General features: G+C 53.1%; 1 protein-coding gene across 3 annotated transcripts in view; it reads right to left on the reverse strand.

Moving 5' to 3' along the window:
• Positions 1 to 26,389, reverse strand: part of LOC139748281 (1-phosphatidylinositol 4,5-bisphosphate phosphodiesterase epsilon-1-like) — a 189,007-nt gene that overhangs the window by 137,945 nt on the left and 24,673 nt on the right. Inside the window, exon 1 of one of the 3 annotated variants that reach the window (XM_071661252.1) lies at positions 24,800 to 24,931. The exons of 1 other annotated variant lie outside the window; for it this stretch is intronic. The gene's annotated coding sequence lies outside the window, so the exon portion shown is untranslated. Of the gene's footprint in view, positions 1 to 24,799; positions 24,932 to 26,389 lie in introns of those variants that run through there. One more of the 3 variants, XM_071661253.1, reaches the window with a different exon arrangement.

Here is a 26,389-nt window from a genome sequence, read left to right on the forward strand (position 1 = left end):
AACGCAACGCAACGCAACGAGACATTCTTTTTCCTCCCTCACGACCATGTCAGGGGAGAAAAAAAGATATATATATATATATATATATATATATATATATATATATATATATATATATATATATATATATATATATATATATCAAGAGCCGTCTCAAACCGCATCTCTGGATCACATCACGACACCGGCCCTCATCCACGGCCGTGTGTTCTGACGCAGCCGTAACTCTGGGAGCAACATGTTCATGCAGCGACCCAGGCTGCGCACTGCATGGCGGAGCGAGGCAAAGAAGAAAAAAAAAAGGGGGGGGGGAGGAGGAGGAGTAGACCCCAGCCTCTGGTGATGCATCCAAGTGACACTTACGAGCGCCAGACGAGGAGGAGGACGAGGAGGAGGAGGAGGAGGAGGCCCCTCAAGGGACAACGGTTCGTACTCGGGTGTGAGGTGTGTCTGTGTTGAGGGAGGGAGGTGGCATGAGGTACCGTCCTCTGAGGGGCTGGAGGCTGCGACTTACGGTCGTATTGTTGATACATGTGACTCCAAGAGTCCTCGTATGATGCAGGATCACATATGTGACTCTAGAACCCTTCCATACCGTATATATATGTGACTGTAGGTTCACATCGACGGTCTGTATGTGACTCCAAGCCTACCCGCAGTGACTCTCATGTGACTCAAGTCCACGATACACCTGTCCTCGTGACACGTGACGCCAGACCCACAAGACTGACTCACAGACCTGCCAAAGCGACCGCTCCGACTCATATAGGGACCTCCGTGGTGTAGGGGTTAGCGCTCCCGGACTGTGGCGCACTCACGGGCTGCCCAGGGTCGAGTGTATAGGTTCGAATCCTGGATGAGGCAGTCGGTCCACAGTCAACCCAGCTGTTCATCCACCCTTAGGACAAAACAGGTAGTTGGATCAGGCTAGAGTATATATATATATATATATATATATATATATATATATATATATATATATATATATATATATATATATATATATATATATATGGTGATGCAATACTGAGGTAGCCAAATGCTGGCATTACTGACCCTCTCAATGACACAAGAGGAATTGTGATCCTCATGTCATACAAGGGATAATACATCCCTTCATGTAACATGAATCCCATCTGTGTACACCTACCGATGCTAGAATCCCTTCACACGGTGACAACAACTCCCTCTGGCAAACATTAAGGAGACTGAAGTCCCTGCAGGGCATGGCTGGCCACACACACACAGCTTCCCTCATGTATTGACACAGGGAAGGATTGTGTAACACTGGTGACAATGGCTGAACTTTATGTAACACTGGCGATGCTGAGTCCTTTTACGTAACACCGGACAACAACACTGAATCCCTATATGTAACACTTGGGGTCCCTTCACGTAACACTGGGATACTGAATTTCGTCATGTAAAACTACAAGGGAAAAATCCCTTTCTTATGTAACAGTGGCGTTACTGAATCCCCCTGTGCAACAGTGACGGCTCTGATCCCCTTCTATGTAACGCTAACGATGACCGAATCCCACAAAAGCATCATTGGCGACGCTAAATATCCCAGTGAAACGATTGGCAACACTGGATGTCTTTCATAAGAGCCACAATGAATCAGTTTCACTTACCACGAAATTTGAAGAGCATACTCTTCCTCATGTCACTTATCTATTTATCTATATATCCATCTACCTATATATCCATCTATCTGTCTATCTATCCATCTATCTATCATCTATCTATCTATCTATCTATATATCATCTATTTATCTATCATCTATCTATCTATCACGAAAGACAGTCTGCTGACTCAGTGCATAACACACCAATCCATCAGCAAACACGCCACGCCGGAGACTATGTATGATGATAAACATGTGTATACGATCGACGCTTTACCATGGGGCGCCACAACACCACAACGTCATGATGGTTCGGAGTAGGGTGATTTGGCTGTTAAGGCCGTGTGTTGTTAGCGTAACTACCTATCAGGACACTGGACGGAGAGAGGGGGTTTAACAATCGTGTGTGTGTGTGTGTGTGTGTGTGAAGGTTAGAACACCGCTGGTACTGTGGTACTGTGCAGGGGGAGCGGAAAGAGGGGGTCGGGGTGGGGGGAAAAGAGAGAGAGAGAGAGAGAGAGAGAGAGAGAGAGAGAGAGAGAGAGAGAGAGAGAGAGAGAGAGAGAGTTGGGAGGTGTGGGGGTGAGGTGTGGGGATAGTCGTGATTTCCTCATAACGTCAACATCAATTTCAATTCCAATTTTGTCCCCGAGGGACCAATTTACCGGGGCAGCGCCCCACATTCGGCGCGGGGGGAGGGATCCCTCGCCTCCACACACACACACACACACACACACACACCTTCCTGGCAGCGCCTGGCATGCCCTAAGCTTAGCCCATTCGCTCTGGGCATAATTGTGGTCGTAATTATGCCACATACGTTTCCTTACGACACCTGAAGAACGAATCCCACCTCCCCCCCGTCCTCCTTGGACACGACGGTGCGACCCTTGCGCACGACGGTGCGACCCTCTCGGGCAAGACGGTACGACGCTTTCCTACCACGACTCTAACGACCCTGGAACACGATGGATCGTACCCGTCGGCAGGATGCAGCCAGGCGCATGAGCTGACCCCGCTGGGATGAGGTCAAAGGCCAGGCCATCACGCTCAAGAGTCATCCCGTCGTACCTAAGGGTCGTACCGTCGTGCTCAAGGATCGTACCGTCGTGCTCAAGGGTCGCACCGTCGTGCTCAAGGGTCGTACCGTCGTACCTAAGGCTCGTACCGTCGTGCTCACGAGGTCCAGAGGAACCCCCTGACGACACACGACCTTAGAACGACCTCGTCTCCATGTCTTGTCCACATCAAAAGCTATAGTCTTCATCGTTTACTGACCGACACGCAGAGAGGAGCCCAGGCATGTGAAACAACAAATAGTCAACGGGTCTACCGTGACCCTTCCTTAGGACAACAACAAAAACAACAAAAACAACAAAAGGCTGGAGCCTGGAATTTCTGATGGCCTGGACGACGGTGTTTCCCGGACGTACGAATCTCTGGAATGTGTTTTTGTCTGGGGCCAGACTCGTTCACGCACACGAGCAGAGGTTACGATCCCTGACGAGGGAGGGAGGGAGGGAGGGAGGGTAGGTCGAACCACCTGACCTACCCTTAAAACAAGAGGCAGTTGAGGGTGATCAACTGTGGTCCCAACCCGTGGGTACATTCGACTCGTGCTTCACTATTCATTTCGATGATGTGATGGGCAGAGGTGTCGATCCTCTACTGGATAACTGAAGAGCCAACCACACATATGTATACTGGGCGGTTAGTACACACACACACACACACACACACACCAGGAACTCCCTACCGTGAGGCCATGCTGGCTTACCTCGACACACACACATACACACCAGCAATGACCTCACCCACCTCACGCTTGCGTTCTGAGGGATGCGACCCACGCAATCTTGTGTGTGTGTGTGTGTGTGTGTGTGTGTGTGTGTGTGTGTGTGTGGTCATTTATTGAACACCCGTGGGTGGGTGGGTGGGTTGTGGGGACGACGGAGTGGACGGTGTGGTGGGACGGGTCATGCGACCATCTCTACCACCAGCCCTGGGGGTAACCAGAGATGACGCCATGCTCGTCATGCCACCATCCCCCCCTCCCCCCTCCTACGCCCCTTCCAGCCAGCCCCAGCCGCCCAGCCAGCCCGCCCCCACCACCGCAGCCACCACCGCCGCTCCGACACAGCCTCCGACAGCAACGAACGGCCGCTCGACACCAAGGGCCAGCTTGCGTCACCACCGCCAGCCGAGGTACGGACGCTCCCAGAATGGTGAGTAGTGGGTGGGGCTTCCGACAGGTGTGTGTGTGTGTGTGTGTGTGTGTGTGTGTGTGTGTGTGTGTGTTTGAGTTCCTGGAACCGATTATCATACCTACACGTCTCCCTCGTGTTGTCAGTCCACAGATAACAAACCTCTGTCGTCACCGCTGCTGCTGACGACGCGGAGGGACACCTCCGGGGAATGCCAAGACCCACGGCCAACGAAGCTACACACAAGAGATTCAACGCCTCAGAGCGACGCGTCCTGCACGTGCACGGAGGGAGGAGGAGGAGGGGATTGATAGCGTAACCAATTCCACAGTTCTGCAGGACGCGGCAGCAAATGGTCCCCGCTCGAGAGAGACGACCCGGTACGACAACATGGCACGTTCGAGCGTCGGGTTCGTACGCGTCGTGGCCCATAAAAGTGACGGCGGTAAAGCGTGACAGATGAAGCCACTCTGATGCCACATATAAGAGAAAAATTGCGGTTGTCTTGAGAAAAAGGGGAAATCTTGACTGAGACCTGAGGGCCAGCGTCGTACTGCACAGTTGTAAAAAAGGGATGTTGTGTGTAGACCTGCATGACGGCCTTCCATGTCTCTACTTGTAGACTTGTGGACTGGAGGAGCGTGTGTGTGTGGGTGCTGTAGGAGGAAGTGTATGGCACTGGCGGAGAGGAGTCTTGTGAATCTGTGGAAGACAGTGTGTGTGTGTGTGTGTGTGGGAGACGTGGAAGGGGCGGGGTACAGTATGGGGCGGACAGAGGTAAGCCTGAGGGAGGTAGTGTTGGTGATGGACGAAGGACTGCGATGGAGGGAAGGTGTTGGTGATGATGTAGGAGGAACTGCGACACAGTACCACACCTCAGGGACCTAAAATCTATCGCTCCTCAGCACCTTTCGTCAGCCCTCTAAGAGAAGTTCTGCTCAGTGTCGGGTTACCGCCACCTTCGGGCCAGTGGAGATGATTGACCGTGGCTGATGGTGAGGAGCAAGATTTGGGTGATGACGGCTCGATTGGTGGCGGAGTGGGATGTGGTCGGCCAGGGGAGGACTGGCGGTGAGGGGAAGGATCGGGGCAGAAAAGGAGGGATTGGTGATGATTCAGGGGCCAGTACAGTAAAGAGGCGATGGTAGGATTCGTGGAGAAAGGAGGATTGGTGATGAGACATGACCTGGGCAGTGAGGGTCCCCGTACGTCAGTAGCACCAGCAGCAGCAACAGCGGCAGCAGTAGGAGGAGGAACAGCTAGAGCAGCACACCAGCAGGAGGAGGAGGAGGAGGAGGTGCAGCCAGCCACAAAACACGACACCAATCTCAACACCGAAAAATCGGCGAGTGTGAAATTCGATGCGACCACAACAGTGAGGCGGCGTGTTGATGTGGTATGGTTGGCCGGGAGTACGGGTGTGGTGGCAGGCTATACAGCCAGGTGCCTGACAACAAACTCTGTGGACAGGACGGTGGTGGCAGTGGTGCTCACTATAACCCGGGTGTCTGCCGACAGTGCTATCAACACTGGTGTCAGAGGACACGCTGGTGTTCAGTCCACTCCCTTAAAAGGGTGCTCCGGATAATGATGCCACCGCTGGCACGACCCCTCACCCTAAGACACACCCACCTCAGCCCCACACCGACCTCCTCCTCCTCCTCTCTCCAACCCCCCTACAGTATCCGACCGCTTGCAGAACCGTTTCCGGCGATACGTGCCGTGAATTACGACGAGTCATGTGTGCATCCACGGCCAAGCATCGTGTTGGTGTGGGTGGTGTGAGGGGTGGCTCGGCTCGCCGGCAGGGGTGGGTAGGGTGGCGTGAGTGAGGAGGGAGGTGGTGGGGGGTGTTCGAGAGGAGCTGCGGGCCAACCATGAAACAACTCCTTGTTTGATCTGTCTGCTGCCCCACGGGGTAAGTGTGCACCATACTCGCTTTGTGTGTGTGTGTGTGTGTGTGTGTGTGTGTGTGTGTGAGGCAGTCTGGCCCCGCATGACCTAACACCACCCCAGGCGGGCTGTCATGCGGAGGGCGCAAACGAGAGGAGGAGTAAACACGACGAAATGTACTCCTTCGTACAGCTCCCCTCCCTTACGGGAAGTCTGAGCAGTATTCCCTCCATCTAACTGCTATACCCCTTAACCCTCCATCTTCCTTTACTCCCCCTCCATCACTCGAGGTTCCTCACTCCTCGTGGTATGTAGATGTGGCCCTTAAGTACCAGGTTAAAAGCCAGGCCAGGCCATCACGCCCAAGGGCTGCACTGCCCTTCTCTAGTGCTCGAATAATGACAGGAATATACCCCCAGCACTCCACACTGTGTCATGGACTAATCTCCCTGTCTATTACGGTAGATTTCGGACCTTAGGTCCTCACGTTGGCTGAGGGCAGCGCAGTACGCCTCCAGGCGTCCTACCTCGCTCATCCGCTGTGGGTAAGATGTAGGGGACGACTCTAGGCAATGGGGAGTCTCTATGGTGAGTTCCCCCAACACTTGTCTTGACTCACTTTACTACTCACCTCCTCCTCTTCCTCCCTCATACTCCATCCTCCCTCCCTCCCTCAACCAGAGTGGAACCAGACCATCAGTGATGGAGGGCCAAGCCTATCCCACAAGCCCAGAGCTGCCACCTTCGCGACAGTCCATCTCTATACCGACCTAACCTTCATCCCATTTACCTGTGCCTTACCTTATCTATCTTTTACCCTACGCTCTCCACACGTAGGCTGGCCCATCTGGCCCTAACCTACGAGGGGAGGAAGAGGGAGGGAGGGAAGCACAAGGAGCCACTCGACAGCTTGTTTCGTGAACACCACAAGCCCACCACTGACCGCCCCGCACGCCTGCCTCCTGCTGCCGTGGGGCGGGCGGCCTCCCTCCACCTGCCATGGCTGACACCCTCGCCACCCGCTAACTGATCCCATGTTTACCCTCACGTGTCAACACCGTCCTTAACGTGCCCCGTGCCCCCCACACCCCACATCCATCTCCTCCCTCTGCCCCCGGCCTCTTCCTTACCTTTACCCCCCCACCCCCTCACCTCCCCCCCTGGAGATCTACACCTATATTACCAATGTTTATTTTGATATCTCAAGAGACACGGCAGCTGTGATGACCTGGTGCCGACGGGACCCGTTACGTGAGGTGAGGGGGGTCCTACAACGGCTGGGGGGGACACGGCCGGCGCCTCGACGGTGTCATCCCGTCGGCGGCACCCAGCACCTGTACACCCAGTCACCCAGCAAGCCGCACGTCCGGTCCTTCTGCGCCACCCTGCACCCAGACATCTATAGTCCTTCTGTGTCACCCAGGACCCAGATCATCGAGTCCTGTGCCACCCAGCACCCACAGGTCCGGTCCTACTGTGCCACCCAGCACCCACAAGTCCGGTCCTACTATGCCACCCAGCACCCAGACATCTAGTCCTTCTGTGCCACCTAGCACCCAGACGGCCGGTCCTTCTGTGCCACCCAGCACCCAGACATCTAGTCCTTCCGTGCCACCCTGCACCCAGACATCTAGTCCTTCTGTGCCACCCAGCACCCAGACATCTAGTCCTTCCGTGCCACCTAGCACCCAGACGGCCGGTCCTTCTGTGCCATCCAGCAAACCAGATCATCGAGTCCTTCTGTGCCACCCGGCAACCACTGACCTTCAGAGAGAGAGAGAGAGAGAGAGTCGGGCAAAGCCTTCACTGACAGGTAATGCCGCAAACGTCTGACCAGGGAGCATAGTTAATAAGACCAGTCTATAATTTCGGCCACCATTATGCGTCCCAGCACACGCGAAATGTGCCCGGGGCTGTGTGGGAGGGAAGGGGGGCGCGGGCTGCCAATGGCCGACAGGGATTGTGCAAATTAGCACACGCTAACGTAACGCAAGTCATGATGATGGTGCAAGTGATGGTGCAAGTGATGGTGTGCAAGTGATGGTGCAAGTGATGGTGCAGGTGACGGTGTGCAAGTGATGGTGTAAGTGACGGTGCAAGTGACGGTCCAAGTGATGGAGCAGGTGACGGTGAAAGTGATGGAACAGGTGATGGAGCAGGTGATGGTGCAAGTGATGGTGCTCAGACAAGACGGGTGATGGGGGTGTGGTTCAGGAAGGTGGTGTTGGTGAGAGTGATTAAGACGGCGCAAGTGAATGGTCGGTCTATGTACAGTGTAGTGGTCAAGGGGGCTGTTGTGAGGGGATGGTGAAATTACGACAGATGGTGAGAGTGTGGGCGCGATCGATGGTGATGGTGTAACAGCCCGGGTAGATGGTGACAGTGTGGTGTGGGATGTAACAGCTTAGTTAAAAGGCTATTGTGTGTGTGTGTGTATGTGTGTGTGTGTGTGTGTGTGTGTGTGTGTGTGTGTGTGTGTGTGTGTGTGTGTGTGTGTGTGTGTGTGTGTAACACCACACTAGACGCATCTGAGACAATACCTATCCCCCATCACTAAATATCTATCCCCCCTACACCAACCCCACACCGTTTCCCCCTCATCCCTCTCTCCACCACCACCACCACCCCCAACCCCCCCCTCCCCTTCCCCTTCACCTCTGACAAACCAAACGAGCCAATTCCAAGGAGAGGAAGAGAGTGTCCATCTATCCATACGAGTCTACCCCCTACGTCTGCCTGGCCTCTGGTCACATACCGCGCTGTTCAAGTTGGTAAACGAGGCCTTGGTTTTTTTTCCCTGCGATGCTTCTCTTTTTATTAAGAAAAACAGTAAATTGTATGATATTCCCGGGTGTTGATCAGGGGGGGGAGGGGGTTACATACCCATCCACCCCCCCAGCAGCGACACCTAGGATGGGTGTCATCCATCACGTAAACTGCAAGGTGAAGGGCGTCATCAATCGCTTAACTACAAGGTGATGGGTGTCTTCAATAACGTAACTACAAAGTGATGGGCGTCTTCAATAACGTAAGTGCAAGGTGATGGGCGTCATCAATAACGTAATGGCAAGGTGATGGGCGTCATCCATCTTACCATCATTAAGACGTGCGGTCAACTCATTAACTACGTCATCAAAGGTGTGAATGATAATGCCATCAATAATATCATACCACGTGACGCTTTATCGTGGAACTTGGATCAAAATTCTCAATAACAAAAATAAGAAAAAAAAAATTTGCACCAAAAAAATCCAATTTAACTCACCAACAAATTTCTCGGTGCCTAAAAATAAGAACTTCTGCTCCTTACATAAAATCGAATTTTTAAGTCACCAGCAAATGACATATGATTACCTCGTAACACTTGTAAACTGTAGTTAACATATCTTTCCTGGCATACAGGACCAAAACACACACACACACACACACACACACACACACACACACACACACACACACACACACACAGACGACATCTCGTCTCGAATGGCACTCTTCATGATCCAACGTCGCCTGGAAACACCGTCAATTCAGTGAGTCTTCCACGGTCCCACCTTACCCTGCGCCGGAGGAAGGGGCGCAGGAGGGATGTCCTGCACGACAGGGGGGATCCTACTCACCCCCCCCACCCCCTTTGGCCAGGACGGATGGGAAGGCGCCCCTACGAGGGAGACCTGGAAAGGTGTGGGAGGGAAAGGGGGAGAGAGGAATAGAAGACCCAGTATACCAGCAGCTCTTCACATCACACCTACACATGGAAATGAGGACACAGACGGCCGCCCTACACCCCTACCACCATCAAGGTGTATACTCACAATCCACTCCTCCTCCTCCTCCTCCTCTCTCCAAATAAACCTCCCGTGCGATCCAGGTAAACCTGAGTAAACCACATGGGGAGGACGGGGGGGGAGAGAAAACCCTCCCCATGTAACTCACGTTAAACCAATCGTCTGGAGGCGGTGTTAAACACGGGTCGTCTATAAACGTATGGCCGACGTAACTGTTCGTGTCAGGGATATGGTAGTCATCTGGTGTGCCCCCACCTCCTTTCCCCCTTTTTTTGAGGACGAAATATACACTACCTGCGTATAGTCCCCCAGGGCCCAGCATACCACCGGTTATACCACGAGAGCTGCGGGTGAATATGCCCAGCAGGGAGGCGACACATACACCAGTGAGTCATAACCCACACAATACAGAGGGCCATTTCATGACCCAGCGATCTATCACGACCCAAACCACCCACACACCCTCCTCCTCCTCCTCCACCACCTCAAATGGTTATGTCCAACATCGAGGGACAAATTGGTGGCACATTTGCATAAATCTGTCCCTCAGAGGTGGCTGTGTTGCAGCCCTGGTGAGTGGGGGTCTCTCTCTCTCTCTCTCTCTCTCTCTCTCTCTCTCTCTCTCTCTCTCTCTCTCTCTCTCTCTCTCTCTCTCTCTCTCTCCCCCCAGTGGAGGCTCTGGTGAGGGGCAGTACTCAAGTGGTGTTTGCTGGTGAGTGTTTCTGTAGAGGGGTTACAGGTGTGGGTTTATTGTAGGGGGGGGGAGAGTGGTATGGGGATGGGGCTGAGGAGGTGTATTTGGGGAGGGGGGGAGTATACAGTAGTGTGGTGGACGTGTACTACAGTGGCAGTGTGCTCACTATCATACTTGTAGTTCTCACAACACTACTCACTATCGTACCTTTGGTTCTCACAACACTGCTCACTATCATACCTGTGGTTCTCACAACACTGCTCACTATCATACCTGTGGTGTTCTCACAACACTGCTCACTATCATACCTGTGGTGTTCTCACAACACTGCTCACTATCATACCTGTGGTTCTCACAACACTGCTCACTATCATACCTGTGGTGTTCTCACAACACTGCTCACTATCATACCTGTGGTGTTCTCACAACACTGCTCACTATCATACCTGTGGTTCTCACAACACTGCTCACTATCATACCTGTGGTGTTCTCACAACACTGCTCACTATCATACCTGTGGTGTTCTCACAACACTGCTCACTATCATACCTGTGGTGTTCTCACAACACTGCTCACTATCATACCTGTGGTGTTCTCACAACACTGCTCACTATCATACCTGTGGTTCTCACAACACTGCTCACTATCATACCTGTGGTGTTCTCACAACACTGCTCACTATCATACCTGTGGTGTTCTCACAACACTGCTCACTATCATACCTGTGGTGTTCTCACAACACTGCTCACTATCATACCTGTGGTTCTCACAACACTGCTCACTATCATACCTGTGGTGTTCTCACAACACTGCTCACTATCATACCTGTGGTTCTCACAACAGTGCTCACTATCATACCTGTGGTTCTCACAACAGTGCTCACTATCATACCTGTGGTTCTCACAACAGTGCTCACTATTCACCATCAAGAATCATATGACAATGAGATTAACAGGATAACTCGGCTCTTCACCCTGGCCTCAACCTACGTGGCTCTTGTTGGCAATACTGCTGGATGGGTGCCAGAGACCCCGGGTGTTGATGGTGATGGTAACGATGGCCGGGTGGAATGATAGTGAAGGTGGAGGTTCATGGACACGATGATGTCCAGGGGGTGGGGGGGGATGATACAATGGTGATACAACGGGTAGGACTGGAAGTGTTGGCTGGGGCGTGATGGCTTCCAAACAGTGGCAATCCTCCTCCTCCTCCAGAACGCGAAGAAGAAAGCATAACACGTACACGCCTGGGGGTCATATAGTTTCAGACGCGTGTATGTGTGGTGGCGGATGTTGCCACATCCGACACGTTGCTGTGGCGTGCGCTGGTAACTACAGGGTTACTTGTAGTGGTAACGGGTGGACGGTAACAATAACAGTGATCATGAGAGTGGTAACTAGGTCCTTGGGTGATTGGTAGTGGACCAATAGGGTACCTAGGTACCAGACGATGGCATCTGGCATGTTAGGTACCTAACTACAAGGTGGTAGTGGTGTTAGGTGGACCAACTAAGGTGTAGTGGAGGACCAAGGGTCTGTGTGTGTGTGTGTGTGTGTGTGTGTGTGTGTGTGTGTGTGTGTGGTGGGGGGAGGGGGCAGGGGACGTAATCGCCTGGCTTGGTGTAGGGTGAGTGAGGGAGTAGGGGGGGAGGGGGTTCCCTCCTTCAGCGAAGACCTGGAGGCGCGGGCGGGTCTGAGGGCGTGTGCAGGAGGGGCGAGAGCTGTGGGCGAGAGGGTCGGGCGTGTGGTGGGGCATCACACACACACACACACACCACCACCACCACCACCATTATCCACTTGTGACACTCCAGCGGCGCCACTCACCGTCGCCACCTTTACCCCCCCTCTCCACCTTACTCCACTTTCCACACCCCCACTCCACACTCCACCCACCTCAAGTACGTACCCTCACACCCCCAACACCCACTCCACTTGACCAGTCCACTCCCCCCAGAACAACTAGAGAGCTACTCCACCCACGCCACCCTCCACACACCCCCATGACCTACTCCACCTTTCCCTCCCCCCCAACCCCACCATGCGGTGGAGGCACCAAATACACACTTCAGTAGCCTTCGGGTTCCCTTCTTACTACGAACGACACCTACGAACGCCTTCGTCCGGATCTAAACACACACACACACACACACACACACACACACACACACACACACACACACAGAACAAACCCCAAGTACCCATTTGCGACAGAAACCATGACGGAAACCTGCTAGCGGCTGAGGTAGAAAACGAACCCGAAACCCGAAACCGCTACACTTGGTAGTACCCTTGACCACGAAGGTGACCCTACCACGAAGGGGGTCGGGTCACCAAAGGTAGGTCAACAAGGCCGGGTCATCATACCCAAGAGTTTATACCGTCGCTCCGGTATAAACCAGCGCCCCCTCCAGTCGGGTCTTGTCCTCCACCACCGTCAGTGCCCGCGTCAGGTGCTGACGTGAGGGGGAGGAGACGGCGCGTGACGGGGTCCTGGCCTCGGCGCAAGTGAGTGACGGGAGCGACACATCTTGACCCTCAAAGTGCGCAACATCACGCCACTACCTCATGCCAGCGGTGTCAGCACCACCCGTCCCTCATGACGCTACAGCTGACTCTCCTTCTCCTCCTCCTCCTCCACTCCCCACTCGCCCCAGCCCTGGTACTGGTGAGCGTCCAGAGCCGTGGTACTCGCCCATTCTCCTCGTCCAGGCGATACAATTCGGCCTCGTCTCCCTCAAACAAGATGGTACAATGGAGTGACGCAGGTCCGTCTTACTCTAACACAATAGCCACCTTTTTTCCAACAGCCAACCACCTCCCCTTCCACCCCACCACCGACAGAGCACGACGGTGCGACGGTACTGCTCCAAGGGCATGGTGGTGCTGTCCCTAAGTGGTCAGGTGGGAGGACAGGCCAACACATCAGGTTCGCAAAGTCCCGCTGAAGGAACGTCATGCCGTGCTGAGGAGCCGTGCCATCGTTCTGTTGGGTCGTACCGTCGTGCCTACGAGGATCGTACCATCGTCCTGAGAGGCCGTGCAATCGTGCTGAAGGATTCGAACTCCCCGTACTCACAAGGAGGAAAGAAATGACCAGGACATACCAACCGCGAGGGCTTCGAATCGTCCGTTTACTTTCTCCACTAATCTCCATAGATACCCACACACACACACACACACACACACACACACACACACACACACACACATCACCCTCACAAACCCTCACCAGATGACCACCTCCCGCCTCACAAAGACCTCTCCTCCATCCCCGTGTCACGAAAGGACACGGACGGAGGCAGGTAGGCAGGCAGACGGCCAGCTAAGAACGGGAGGCATTTCCTCAGGCACGCTAGTGTGAGGGTTCCTTGCCTTACAAGGAGAAAGTTCCCGCAGGTATGGGGTTTACGGCATCCCTGAGCGTTCCTGGAGGGCTACACACACATACTACGGCCAGCCAGGCCTCCCAACCCCTCCACCACCACCGGCCTACGTGGCCCAGACCGCAGGCGGTAGCCTGGCGCAACACACACACATACACACACACACCATATCCACGGGTTATCCCGTCGTACTCAGAGGTCATATCGTCGTGCTCAAGTGACGTCCAGTCGTGCTCAAGTGTCGTTCCGTCGTGCTCAAGGGTCGTACCGTCGTGCTCAAGGGTCGTACCGTCGTGCCACAGGGTTTAATGGTGCTGTCGCAGCCAGAGTGTTAATAACGTGTCGTATCAGCCATGATGTATGCGTCGGTCCCCTCCCGCTGATGGCTGAGTGCCACACAGACACACACACAAGAAACATCACACTAATTACCGAAGACCATCTAGTCCAGTGTTCACCCATGGTCGCTATCCGTCGCTCCATTAGTTTTAAGTGTGTGTGTGTGTGTGTGTGTGTGTGTGTGTGTGTGTGTGTGTGTGTGTGTGTGTGTGTCACTCCCTCGGACAACATACAGCGATCATGTAAGCACGCGTCGTAACCTGGGCCAGCAATGTGTAATCTTTACCAGCCACGTTCAGGAGAACAACGGAATCTAGACGGATTTACCCCCCCACCCCAACCAACCCCTCCGTCCGTGAGGGGGGGGCGGGGGGTAACCTCAACCGGGTTGGCCAATCCCTTTATCACCCCTGGACAGGTTTTCTGGGGGGGAGGGGGGGAGGAGGGGGGTGTCGTAACTCGAATGAATAGCATTCCCGGTAGGTGTTTGGGGGGGAGGAGAGGAGGAGGTGGTAGTGATCTTGTGACGGACCCCGCCCCCCCACACATCACAGCTGTGGTGTGGGGGGGGGGTCTAGGGGAGAGAGAGGGTTGGGTCACCCGCCCCATCCCGTCCCCCAACCCCCTGGCCCGGACGCGCCATCTCTGGCACGTCCGTGTGTGAACCTGACGAGAGACACCTGCAGGAGCTGCCAGGGGGACGACCGACGCCCCCGCCGGCCGACCTGCGTGTCCACACGACCCCCCGCTATCCTGCGTGTCCACACGACCCCCCGCTATCCTGCGAGATGTGACGACCCTCGAGCACAACGGTGGTAGGCTCTTGACCACCACGGTACGACCCCCTGAGTACCACGGTACGACCCCCTGAGTACCACGATACGACCCCCTCAGTACCACGGTACGACCACCGAACGCGACGGTACGACCCTTGAGCACGACGGTACGACCCTTAAGCACGACGGTACGACCCTTGAGCACGACGGTACGACCCTTGAGCACGACGGTACGACCCTTAAGCACGACGGTACGACCCTGCAAGCACCACGGTATGAACCTTAAACGTGTTTAGAACTGATACACAAAGCCGTTACTCCTTTTAATCAACGACAGCGGAATCGATTAATCCCATCATCATTAATCGATTATTCGCCTCATCATTAAATCTCACGATTAACGATAACGATAACCGATGATGTCATGATTAATGATAATGATAACCGATAATTCAATGATCACCATAAATGGTAAAAAAATGACCCACCAAGATCAACGATTACGACGGCGTGGACTGCGAACTGGGTGTCGGTAATTTACGTCAGGGCTGGCTAAGTTAACGTGTGGCTCACACGCTGTATGCAGGCAGGTAGGAGAGGTATGCAGCCCTCCCCTGTAACCGCTGTCCTCACACACTACAGTGGGTCACACGCCTCTGTAACGGAGTCCAGATTACAGGCACGCGTACGGGTACGAGGCATTCATCAGACGAGACAAAGAGCGATCTGGGTGGACGATAATAGTGCTCAATACGGTGAGGCGCCCCGCGCCCCCTCTCCCTTCATCATCATCATCATCCAATGAAAGTATAATGCGCGTTGCGTCAACCATCGGTTACTGCAAAGGGCCATGATAACGTCAATATCCAGAGTACATGATGCATTCTACCAGTGTGTGGGGGAACAAGTGGCTCTCTCAGGACACCACCTGTTCAATGTAGCGGTACAAGAGAAGTCTGAACAAGTTCATAAAAGCTGGGGGCTTTGTTTTATTTTTTATATATATTCTATTATGACAGTCTCTCACGACCCGGCTGAAGCTGTAGAAGCCACAAGGTTCTTCCTCGTTCAGGTACTGAAGGACACAGACACACAGACACACAGACACACACACACACCTGGGAACATTTGAACACGATGGGATCAACTTCATGTATATATATATATATATATATATATATATATATATATATATATATATATATATATATATATATATATATATATATATATATATATAGGTTCTCTTCCCGTCTCCTGTCTATCCGTTCACCTTTCCTTCCCCTCCACCCAAAAAAAAAAAAAACTCGGAAATATTTTCCCCCTTTGCCTTTCCCTCTTTCTTCTTTTTTTTTTTTTTTTGCCCCTCTATCACTGCCCTCTCTTTATTTCCATTACGGGCGCCGGCAACAATGTGGACTTTTGCCCGTGACTGGAGCCTTCAACGTGAGAGAGAGAGAGAGAGAGAGAGAGAGAGAGAGAGAGAGAGAGAGAGAGAGAGAGAGAGAGAGAGAGAGAGAGAGAGAGAGAGGTGGAGCCATCACATTCGGAACACCTGCATGAGCTCCACAGGTGTTGGCCTTCTTCTATTTCAGATGAAAAAAAAAAAAAAAATATATATATATATATAATTAAACCTGTGTCCGATCTGTAGAGTAGCTGCCCCACCCACCCCCACAGTCCCTCCCCCTCTCTCTCATCCCCCTTCCTCCATCCACAACCCAACGTCTCCTCCTCCTCCTCCTCCTCCTGGGACACCATCCACACGAGGCATCAATCACCCAGCGGGAGGACGTGTCAGGGGAGGCATCTAGCGATCGCCCGCCAGGTAACGGGGCCACTGACACTTTTGCTTGGCCTCCCCTGGGGAGCTGGGCTGTGTGTGTGTGTCTGTGTGTGTGTGTGTGTGTGTGTGTGTGTGTGTGTGTGTGTGTTACTCTCCCACCCCCACGTCAAAATCCTGGCTGCAGGGCAACCGACTTCGCCCGCGTCGCCCTGACAGTCACCCCACGTACAGAGCCAGTCAACTGACGGTCATGCCCGTCTATTACACGCGGTGGGTATCCACGTCCGGATGATATTAATACATGACAGATGAGCCCGGGAAGAGGGGGGGGGAGGGGAGGGGGGTGTTGTGGGGGGAAAAGGGGGGTGTTGTGGGGGGAAAAGGGGGGTGGGGGTAGGTTTTGCAAGAACCACGCAGCTCTCATCAACTTATATCAGTTATAGCCTCGCCGTGTTGACCATGACACATGTGCTCGTAATGCAACGCTTGGGACGCGAGTGTCTGTTAACAGAGGAACGCCGGTGTAGACAAATAACAGAGGAACGCCGGTGTAAACAAACAACAGAGGAACGCTGGCGTAAACAGAGGAACGCCGGTGTAAACAAGTAACTAATATTCTCTAATGCTCGCCAGGTTGTGATATGGAAGGACAATACCTGTCTTATCTTTTCCCCCTGAGCCAGACTCCTGGTGATTTATCTCTCTCACCTAAAGCCCAGGTAATAAATGCAAGAAATGAACGTCTTGATTCCTTGAGCACAACGGTACGACCCTTGAGCACAACGGTACGACCCTTGAGCACAACGGTGCGACCCTTGAGCACGACGGTACGACCCTTGAGCACGACGGTACGACCCTTGAACGACCCATTCATCACAACGGTACGGCCCCTTGATCATGGCGGTACGACCCTTCATCACGCGACAGTACGACCTCCTGAGCACGACGGCACGACCCTCGGGTACACCAGCCCTTCCTGTGTGGGTCAGGTCAGACGGCAGGACACCTTCCTGAAGGGGTCGTTGCCCTAAAGCGGAGTAATCCTCCTACCACCACCATCTGGGCCACATCCCCTCCTGCAGGAGTGAGATAACCCAGTACCAGAGGACCACGTTCGCCTAGGGTCGGTGCCTGGTCTGGCCTGACGTACTGACGTCTGCTGACGAAGGCTCCCGTTAGTCTGACGTACTGACGTCTGCTGACGAAGGCACCGTCAGCCTGACGTACTGACGTCTGCTGACGAAGGCCCCCGTCAGCCTAACGTACTGACGTCTGCTGACGAAGGCCCCGTCAGCCTGCCTGTTGCTTCGGAGTTCCCCCCATTTGAGACCTGGCTGGCGCCCATCGGGCCGACCTACACCAACATTGAACAGACGCAATAACCCGTTCAAAGAAGGTCTTTACGTAAACTCCCGAGCCACCAGGCGCTCCCCTTTAGAGAGGTACGGGAAGGCATGGCGCAGTCACCGCCACAGATGAGCGCAGTTTACGTAAAGCGCAACATCCGTCGTGCGTCGGTGCAGGAGGGAGGACGGGCGGATGATGCGACCAGCTGTGGTGGCGTCCTGTGGCTGCCGCTGTGGCACAGCCAGAGTGGTGGTGGTGGTGCTGTGTGCCTGTTGCCACGGGGGAAGGGGGTCAGGGCTGGGTCAATGCCAAAGGGAGGAAGGGGGTAGGAGGGAGGGGAGGTTGGGTGCCAGGTGGAATGGAAGATGGGGGACGTTATGTGTGTGTGTGTGAGAGAGAGAGAGAGAGAGAGAGAGAGAGAGAGAGAGAGAGAGAGAGAGAGAGAGAGAGAGAGAGAGAGAGAGAGAGAGTAGCGTGTCCCAGCAGGCCAGAACACATAGTATAACTAAGGACGAAGACCAGCCTCGTGAAATTTACTATTCCCCGGGTCCTCCGTCTGTAGAATACAGACGGAGGACAAGGAAAAAAAATATGTATCCCTCCCCGTGTGATGCTTATTTAGATATACAGCCGGGGGTCGTGTATGGCGGCCACAGCTGTATCTTTCAAGGTGTTGAGTGAGGTATTTCTGAGGGGCGCCTGTATTTATAGACGCGTTCAAAAGACGTACATTTATTCTAGGCTGCAGAGTGTTGAGGGAGGGAGGGGGAGGGAGGGACATCCAGTGCCAGAGGGAGGCAACGCACGGGGTCTGACAGTAAACCTGGGCAGTAGACAGGCGTGCAGACGCACGTGTGGGGGTGTGGGAGTGGGGCACGCGTATCCCGTGGCCCGTAGGAGTGGCGCATCCTGTGGACCAGCCCTCAGGATGGCAGACGAGATTTTCCTGCATCCTTCCTCCGCCTGCCTCACCCTTGGCGATACGCCCTTCGTATCTGGCTTTCCCTCCCGCGCCGCCCTTCCACGCTTCGCCTTAATGCTCTACAGTCTGCATAGCCCTTTTCCTCCGAGACCTAAGGCCCCCAGGCCCCCCCAAGGCCGATTATTCCCTCCTCCTCTCCCACCTCTTTCATGTCACTACCACCAGCCCGTCCGTCGCCGTGGGCTAGCCACGGTTCACGAGGGAGCCGCCGATACGATGCAGCGCCTCCGTCGACGACGCCTTCGTTAGCCACAACAAACAAGACCCGGTGCCCCCCGCCGTGAGAGAGAGAGAGAGAGAGAGAGAGAGAGAGAGAGAGAGAGAGAGAGAGAGAGAGAGAGAGAGAGAGAGAGAGAGGACCCCGACCAAGGCCAGGGAGGGGGCTTCAAATGTGGTGGAAAAGGGGGTCAAGTGTGGTGGGGAAGAGGTTTCGTGTGGTAGGAGAGGGGGTGTTCAGTGTGGTGGGGAAGAGACTAACACAGACGAAGTTGGTAGTAGGTAGGAGTCCGATGAGGAAGGGAGGCGCCTCATGAGGGAAAGGCAGGCATTATGAGGAGGGAAGGAAGCGAGGAGGAGGAGGATGGGAGTGATGGAGTGAGGATGGAAGCTGAGAGCAACACGGGAGCCAGTGAGAGTACGGCGTGAGAGCCGGCCAGTGAGAGGTGAGAAGTGCCATATGGCACCCGTCACCAGTGGGCCCAGTGACAGACTCAGCCGCGGGTGGCACTACTGCAGTGGCACCGCTAGAGTGATGGCGTTAGCTGGTACTCAAGTGGCACTGCGTGAGTGATGGGGGTTAGCTGGCACTCAAGTGGCACCGCTAGAGTGATGGGGGTTAGCTGGCACTCAAGTGGCACCGCTAGAGGGATGGGGGTTAGCTGGCACTCAAGTGGCGCTAGTGATGGGGGTTAGCTGGCACTCATCAGTGACACCGCTGGCATAAAGAAGGTATGGGAGTCGAACACCAGTTTCTTTAAAGGAGTGTAGATGTGTGTGTGGCCAGACCTCCACACCAGGAGAAACGATACGAACACACACACACACACACACACACACACACACACACACACACACACACACACTCATTAAGCGTATGACGCACTCGACACGCATGAAGTGGGTTAACATACAAAAGGCACTAGCACTTTCAAAGCCTCATCAAGCATTCGCCTTACATATATATATATATATATATATATATATATATATATATATATATATATATATATATATATATATATATATATATATATACAACACTTTTGACACACGATTTCATCTCTCTGGACAGTATTAGATTCCCTTTCGACAAAGATTTTAGTATCGTAATCTCCAAAGGATTCCAACCTACCCCTCTCAGCACAACGTAATGTAACAATCGCTTTAGAGTCGGCTGAGAGAAACGATAAAGAAAATCATGTCTCCATCATCACGTCCTAAACAAGGGGCTCGTCATTCATCGGATGGTGATGACTCCCCCACCCCCCTCGCCAGGTCACTTTACTTCAGGGGGGATAATGACACAATCCCAAGGAGTAATTAGACTCTGACTCTCTCTCTCTCTCTCTCTCTCTCTCTCTCTCTCTCTCTCTCTCTCTCTCTCTCTCTCTCGCGGGGGAGGGGGAGCTGCTGCAGCAGCGGCAGCGCCGCCAACGCCCTGCCGGCGGGATACGATCCCGTTATTTTCCCCAACCGTTCAGCCATGCCCGTGGATGACCGACCCTGTACAAGACTTGCAGCCAGCAACAGTCTGGTGGATCTGTGTTCACGCACACAACGCTGCTCTTACGGCAGGAAGAAAAGCCCGGCCTCCCGATCACTTAAGTGAAGGAAATGATTTGGAGAGAGATACTCATTTACATATCGCCGAAAGCATCGCACCGAGAAGGCCGTACCGTCGTGCTCAAGGGTCGTACTGTCGTGCTCAAAAAGTCACACCGTCGTACATAAGGGTCGCACCGTCGTGCTCAAGGGTCGTCCCGTCGTGCTGAGAAAGTCACACCGTCGTACACAAGGGTCGTACCGTCGTGCTCAAGGGTCGTCTCGTCGTGCTCAGAAAGTCACACCGTCGAACACAAGGGTCGTAACGTCGTGCTCAAGTGTCGTGCCGTCTTCTTTCGAGGGGCCGTACCGTAGTGCTCAAGCGTCGTACGCCGGTGCGTTCTCCTGGCATCACAGGTGAACGCTGGAACGTTCACATGGCCAACAAACGCATGAGCGAGGGAACACGTCCTCTCCTGGATCGCGCACGCCATCGATGGTTTACTGGTATAGCCTTACTCTTGGCTGTACACTCACGACCTCTGGTTGAGGAGAAGAGGAGGGTTGACCTCACCTGACACCGAGCGGGCCAACCAACCGTAAAACGACCTCGTTCAAGCCTCGGCCAGCGTCAATTAGCGACTGGTGCGAGCGTGTCGTGTTTGAGGATGATGCATATGTGTGTCTCGACGGATGTGTGAGTCAGGAGGACATGTGGCGAGGACGCATCTAACACAGATGTGTGTGTGTGTGTGTGTGTGTGTGTGTGTGTGTGTGTGTGTGTGTGTGTGTGTGTGTGTGTGTGTGTGTGTGACGTGTGTGTGACGTCACTCGGGGGCAGAGGAGCCACTGACATCATCATTAACCCGGAGGCAAAACGGGGCATTCAAATGTCCCCTGCAGGTCGCCGCGCCGGGTTGGTGAAATGTCTGTCCTTCCTAATCTGTCATCAAATGAATCTAGTTCTTACGGGACCTGGGCAGTGGGGAGCACGGAGGCCACACACAAAATGAACCCCACGTTCGACCCGTTGGGAAAACACGATACGTACATTGTGGTGGCTGGGGGGAGACGTTTTCCCACCCCCTCATCGAGGTCACCTGCACATTCCCCAGGAATTGTAGATACACCTTATCTACCCTACGGTACGGGAGTGAGAGGTAGATACGCCTTATCTACCCTACGGTACAGGAATGAGAGAGGTAGATACGCCTAATCTACCCTACGGTACAGGAGTGAGAGAGGTAGATACACCTTATCTACCCTACGGTACAGGAGTGAGAGAGGTAGATCATTACGTCACTTTTGAGTTGCCACCAGTCGACCACCAGGTGCCCAGGTGCGACGTGTTGGCAATCCGCAATCCCCCTCCCAGAGACGGAGATTCGAACCCGTGGTCCTTCTCCTCGCGCCTCGACGGGCCCTGACACACCCCTCTACGGCAGGCTGGCAGAGTAATCAAAACAGTGTGATGTTAACATAGGTCATCATCACGGGGTCAAACCAGGAGGAGGCTCTCTCTCTCTCTCTCTCTCTCTCTCTCTCTCTCTCTCTCTCTCTCTCTCTCTCTCTCTCTCTCTCTCTCTACCTGGTGTCGAACATGGTCGTTTTCGGAGGCAGCCAGAGGCCCCCCCACAAAAAAATATTCCTCACGACGTAGTAGTGTCACCTCACCTCACCTACCCACGACGGAGGAGTGACCCGAGCCACTCAAGTGAGAGAGGAGGTAACCAAAGCAGATGATGAAGTAAGACTCCAGCTTCGGAGAACCTTCTCAAAAAAAAACAAAAAAAACACGACCACTTTAAAAAAAGGCCAACGAATCTAAATGTTTTGACGCCAGTTACTCAAACTAGAATAATAAGTGAGCAATTATGGTGTGTGTGTGTGTGTGTGTGTGTGTGTGTGTCTAACCTCATCATAAAGGTAGCAGAGCTACTTAGAATAATGAGCAGCGCCACGTACTTCCCCAACGACTCACACACACACACACACACACACACACACACACACACACACACACACACATACTCGACTAACATCAACTTCATTACCATACTTTTAATCACCCCCCCACCCTCCCATCCCCTTTCATTAGCACACTTTGAACTCCCCTCCCCCTCCCCCCCACGTCCCTCCCTCCCTCTCATCACAGATCAACAGTCCTGACGTGTGAAGGAAGAAGTAAGGAAGGAAGGAAGGAAGGAAGGAAGGAAGGAAGGAAGGAAGGAAGGAAGGAAGGAATGAAGGAAGGAAGGGTCAACCAACCGGGCGATCGATCCCCTTCTGCGACGTGGGTCTATTTAAGACGATTCTCTCCCACACCACCTCATCCCCCACACACCACCTCACCCAACACACACCACCTCACCCCCCACACATCACCTCACCCAACACACACCACCTCATCCCCCACACACCACCTCACCCACCACACACCACCTCACCCCCACACACCACCTCACCCCCACACAACACCACCTGACACCCTACACCACCTCACCCCCCACACACCACCTCACCCCCACATCACCTCATACCCCACACACCACCTCACCCCCACACACCACCTCACCCCCCACACACCACCTCACACCCCCACAACACTAACCACGACCCTCCTAACTCTCACTCTCATCCCATCCTCCGTCCTACACATGACCTGTACATGTTTACATGTACTAATACATCCCCCCCTCTTCACCCCGCTGCTGCTGCTGCTACGAAACCCAATCAAAACACTCAAGGTCACAATCACGAAGAGGTGGATGTAGATATTGCGTCTGCGTAACTCCTGGGTCCATTCACCTGTGTCTGATGTCTGCTGATATAGATACTGGCTCATCAACAGTTATTGGTCTCTGGCAAGAATCTATGACATACGCCAACTATCGGTAAATACGCCAGAATCCCTACCCTGCGCCAAGTATTGGCAATCAAGCCAGAATCCCTACCATACGCCCGCTAATGACCATTAAGCCGTAACCCTTTACGGTACAACACCAACAGGTCATCAGGCATGAATTCCTACCACACATTTTGAACATGGACCATAAAAATATCACCACTGTTCCCATGGCACACGTCTTATCTTGCTCAGTTCCCTGTATGATCCAGGAAGAGGTTGCATGATCCTCACCATCAGCAATCAAGAAACATGTCGTCTTGGGTCGCGCCTTCGTAAACAACTGCCCACACACTATTTCTCTATATCAGTTCATATCGCTGATGGTGTCTCACGGGTACTAACTGCTTCCGCACAGAGCTGCCATTTGCATCGAACTCCCCGGAGCTGAAGCACCACCGCCCTCCGACGCCACCTTCGTCTACCCCCTCCAACAGACAAATACCGCCGGGAAACACGACATTTTAACAACATCCCAAACCCCCTTACCATGTAAGACTCAGGGACTGTACCATGCCGCCCCTTTCCAGCCACACTTGCAGGGCACCCGGAACAGCAACAAGAGGAGGAGGAGGAGGAGAGGAGGAGTGGCGGCCTATGGTCCAGGAGCAATAACACTGTGGGGCCTGGTACTACCTCCTCCACCATCTGTCTCCTCTCCTTCACCAGCTGGAATCACCCTAATTAAGACACTCTGAACATGCTATTGACCTCGTACGAACAACTGGCTGGATATCATACATGTTCTGGACACATAATCATCCTTGTAACAGACGAAAATAACCTTGCAGTTCATGTCTTCATGGTGGGCGAAGCTCCTACAGGCGAGGCAGTGGGTCCTGTGCGACCACCCCACTGGGGAAGCAGGAACTGCAGTGGCCCCCCACTGGGAGGAAACAGTCTTATCTCTGGTATCATCTGGTGTGTATGATTATTCATGGTTTCCGGCGTGAACTTCCAGCACCAAACACACGTTTGAGACAGACAGACACACAGGAGCGAATGAGGCGCTGGTTTTTCTCTCCTGTGTACACACCATGAACCAGAGGTCTCACTACACTGTATATATATATATACCCATGATTCATCGTCATATGAAGCACTTTCGCTAAGACCAGAACCCATCCAACACTATCATGTTCCAACAGATCGACACACACGCTTCTGAAATGGAACGCTATTGGCGTACATATACGTATAGGACACGGGGGGAAGGAATGGTGTCGTGTCTCACACTACTTTCTAGTTTAGCAACACACTTGCGTCAACACGAAGGGAAAAAACTATATATACAAATATGTAAATATATACATGTATGTTCCCGTCTTGCACGCACTCGAAACGCACACCGGCCAACTTCAGGGTTAATCCAGCACTGGGGCACGCTGGGCCAACCTGAACTTCCAACTTCTTTGCACACTTGCCAGCCACCTAGCGCTGCCGCCAGCCACAGATATGGCGCTGCCAGGCGGCAAGGGCCAACACACACACACACACACACACACACACACACACACACACCAGAGTGCTCTCGATCCCCCCCCCCCCTAGTACCCAAGGCTGCAAGGGGAACTGCCATTCCCACTAACACGCCTCGTATAAACTGGTCTAACGAGTATACCAAAACACCTGAACGACAGCAATTTACCCTAAAAGAAATACCTGGAAGTTATCGTATAGTCTTCTCCCATATATATATATACATACACTCCTCACCAGCTGCTATATAAACTATAGATACAATTGCCTACAAATTAACAAGAACACCATAATATATAACTTTAGATTACGTAGCCTGAAGCCCCAGTCGACACAACGACAAATAAATACAAACGTAACATTATTCCCTGCCTGGCAACTGCTTGCAATGTGGTTGCCAAGTCACAGATAACAGGCAGTTGTCGTACCGCACTGGCGTATATTTCGCTACGCCCTCATCCCGAACAATGCATCTCTTGAACGCCTCAAATTTCGCTCATAAGAGAGACGTTCTGACGATAATGATATGCAAGATACAGAACCAAACTACGCGACGCATTGTCTGCATAAAAAGGCAGACAGTCAATTGCTAAACTACCCACTAAGGGTCGGGGGCAAATAACCTCATCCACTTGTTTTGAATGACACCCGATACGCAGCGAAAAAGGGTCGCTGATTGGTGGAGAGACGTCGAACTAACTTATGACAATAAACCGCCCGTTTACCTTGTCCTACACCTCGTTACGGCCGTCACGCGTCGCCGTAACGATGCACGGGGGGGCTAAAAGGGGGTAGGAGGAGGAGGAGGAGGAGGAGGAGGACTTAGGAGAAAAGGGGGGGAGGGGTCGTCACCACCCTTAAACCAATGGCCAATCATTCGGGGCTTAAGGGCAGGGAGGGAGGGAGGGTGAAAGGGGAAGGGGGGGTCGTCACACCACTTCAATGACATGACCGAAGATCGTTAGAGACATCTCAGACGACCCCAGCGGTACGGGAGCACCACTGTCACATGCACACGCAAGGACCGGCATCACACAACTGTACCTCACACCCACAGATAAACAAAAACAAAACAATGTGCCAGGTTGAGGAAAAAACCAGCGACAAACACTCAACAAATACATTGAGGGGAGAGTCAATATGTGATGGTGAGTGACATCAAGTGATTCTCCTGAAGTTCAGCCTTGAGGATAACATAACATAACATAACATAACATAACATAACATAACATAACATAATAGTGTGTCCCTTTACGCTTTCGTGTATACTCCTTCGTCTACATCGTGGGGGCCCCATTCCGCATTTTCTTTCTCGGCAAAAGTCCTTTTTTTTTCCCCTGTGCGTTATGTCGACATGATGTAGAGCTGTGTGGTTCGTTCTCGGATGTGCCACAATGAAGACTACGGGTTCGAAACCCTAAG

This window comes from Panulirus ornatus, chromosome 73, assembly GCF_036320965.1.
Source record: "Panulirus ornatus isolate Po-2019 chromosome 73, ASM3632096v1, whole genome shotgun sequence".
NCBI classification, from domain to species: domain Eukaryota; kingdom Metazoa; phylum Arthropoda; class Malacostraca; order Decapoda; family Palinuridae; genus Panulirus; species Panulirus ornatus.